The 2500-nt window shown below is 43.4% G+C and overlaps 1 protein-coding gene across 11 annotated transcripts in view; it reads right to left on the bottom strand.

The window, feature by feature from the left end:
* LOC135093246 (tyrosine-protein kinase CSK-like) overlaps positions 1 to 2500 on the bottom strand; it is an 80370-nt gene that overhangs the window by 27114 nt on the left and 50756 nt on the right. The window contains exon 1 of one of the 11 annotated variants that reach the window (XM_063992296.1): positions 1863 to 1884. The exons of the other annotated variants lie outside the window; for them this stretch is intronic. The gene's annotated coding sequence lies outside the window, so the exon portion shown is untranslated. Of the gene's footprint in view, positions 1 to 1862; positions 1885 to 2500 lie in introns of those variants that run through there. 11 annotated transcript variants of the gene reach the window in all.

Raw genomic sequence — 2500 nt, 5'->3', positions numbered from 1 at the left:
ATTTGAAGAGGCGAGAATGAAGTTTAAAATTAACAGCTTTTCAGATTAAGAGTTTTAGCCATGGTCGGTTCGTGGCTGAAGAGTTACAGCAAATTTCAAATAGGGTCCTTTTTTTTTTTTTACCCCCTCCCCTTCTCTCTCTCTCTCTCTCTCTCTCTCTCTCTCTCTCTCTCTCTCTCTCTCTCTCTCTCTCTCCCGTCATTCACAAAACATTAATTAATTTCTCTATCCATTTTCGTTCATATTTATTTATCTTCTTCGTTTCACTCCCATCTATCCAGCCATCCATTCATTCATCCCATACAAACTGTCCTTTGCCAGATTCCCTACCATTGTAATAAGCGCACACACACACACACACACACACACACACACACACACACACACACACACACACACACACACACACACACACACACACACAGCTGCATCATTAATTACATACAAAAAGGTGTACTAATAACATTAACAGGATAGGTTAGGTTAGACTAGGTTAGAGATAAGATAGGATAGCATAGGCCAGAATTTGATAGGATATGTTAGGATAGGATAGAAAAAGGATAAGATAGGATAGAATAGAATAGGAATAAAAAAAATAAATAGCAAGGACAGGACTCAGACAACGTAATGTATGTTAAGAGAGAATTAACACAAGATGATAACAAATTGCACTATTACTACCCTCAACTTCACTCTCCTCTCAATCGCACTATTTCTCTATCTTAATCTGTCACTGTATTCATCCTTGGCCGCATTCCCTTCCCCTCTCCCCCTCGGTTCCCCTCACCACCCATACAACGCCTCCGTCAGCTGTTGGTTTTATGTGTGTATACTTAGCTAACATCGCTTATATCAGTTCATTGTCTTATTTATTTATTTGTTTATTATTATTATTATTATTATTATTATTATTTTATTTTTGTTGTGTGCGTTTAAAAAGGAAATATTTATAATGTTTTACTGTGATTAGGTCAATATGTACGTTAAAGTTACATAGTGTTGTGTTTACTACTGCTGCTGCTACTACTACTACTACTACTGCAAGAACTATTATTACTTCTACAACAACAACAACAACAACAACAACAACTACTACTACTACTACTATCACTACAATTACTATTACTTCTACAACAACTCCCACCACTACTACACACACACAATATATCACCCTATTTTCTCTAGAACTTTTCCTTAAGTGATAAACAATAATTAAAACAATAAAGAAAAAAACTCAAGAATTTATTTACATCTACTCTGCTTTTAATTATATATATAACCTTGGCCGCCTTCCACGTGTGTGTGTGTGTGTGTGTGTGTGTGTGTGTCGGCTCTGTAAGAAGAAGAAGAAGAAGAAGAAGAAGAAGAAGAAGAAGAAGAAGAAGAAGAAGAAGAAGAAGAAGAAGAAGAAGAAGAAGAAGAAGAAGAAGAAGAAGAAGAAGAAGAAGAAGAAGAAGAAGAAGAAGAAGAAGAAGAAGAAGAAGAAGAAGAAGAAGAAGAAGAAGAAGAAGAAGAAGAAGAAGAAGAAGAAGAAGAAGAAGAAGAAGAAGAAGAAGAAGGAGGAGGAGGAGGAGGAGGAGGAGGAGGAGGAGGAGGAGGAGGAGGATGTCTGGCAAGGTTAAACTTACGTACACACACACACACACACACACACACACACACAGAGCAGTAGGGGCAGGAGGCTGTGAACAAGATACTGTGAGGGAAAAAAGAAAAAAAAAATCGGAGGAGGAGGAGGAGGAGGAGGAGGAGGAGGAGGAGGAGGAGGAGGAGGAGGAGGAGGAGCCGCATTCCTGGCATACCTCCACCTCTCGCCTCAGGTCTCACCACGTTTTCCCGAGGGCCTCACCAAACACACTCACCTCCTCCTCTTCGTCCTTCACACTGTATTCCTCTTCTTCCTCTATTCCTCCTTTCTACACCTCCTTCATGCGTCCTTAAGTCCCCTTCCACCCCAGCACAGACGAGGAGGAGGAGGAGGAGGAGGAGGAGGAGGAGGAGGAGGAGGAGGAACAGACAAGGTACTTTAATGTTCTGTTAAAAGGGAATTTGTTTATCTATTAACTATAAACAGAACTAGGAGGAGGAGGAGGAGGAGGAGGAGGAGGAGGAGGAGGAGGAGGAGGAGGAGGAGGAGGCTGTAGACGTTGACACAGGTAAGAAGGACGACGCAGCCAGGTGAACGAGGAGAAGGGAGGGAGGAGGAGGAGGAGGAGGAGGAGGAGGAGGAGGAGGAGGAGGAGGAGGAGGAGGAGGAGGAGGAGGAGAGAGGGGGTCCACGTAACTATCTCTTCTCCCTCCCTTACCTTCATCCTCCCCGACCCCGCTACAGGTGGGTGAGGAGGAGGAGGAGGAGGAGGAGATCGGGACAGTTGCTGGTGGTCTCTCTCTCTCTCTCTCTCTCTCTCTCTCTCTCTCCACTCGTCCTCTTCCTTCTGTGGCTGGTCATACCCAAGGCTCTCCTCCTCTTCCTCCTCCCCCTCCTCCTCCTCCTTCTCCT

The sequence above is a fragment of the Scylla paramamosain genome, chromosome 42, assembly GCF_035594125.1.
Source record: "Scylla paramamosain isolate STU-SP2022 chromosome 42, ASM3559412v1, whole genome shotgun sequence".
NCBI classification, from domain to species: domain Eukaryota; kingdom Metazoa; phylum Arthropoda; class Malacostraca; order Decapoda; family Portunidae; genus Scylla; species Scylla paramamosain.
This window is presented reverse-complemented; position numbering and strand designations above follow the sequence as displayed.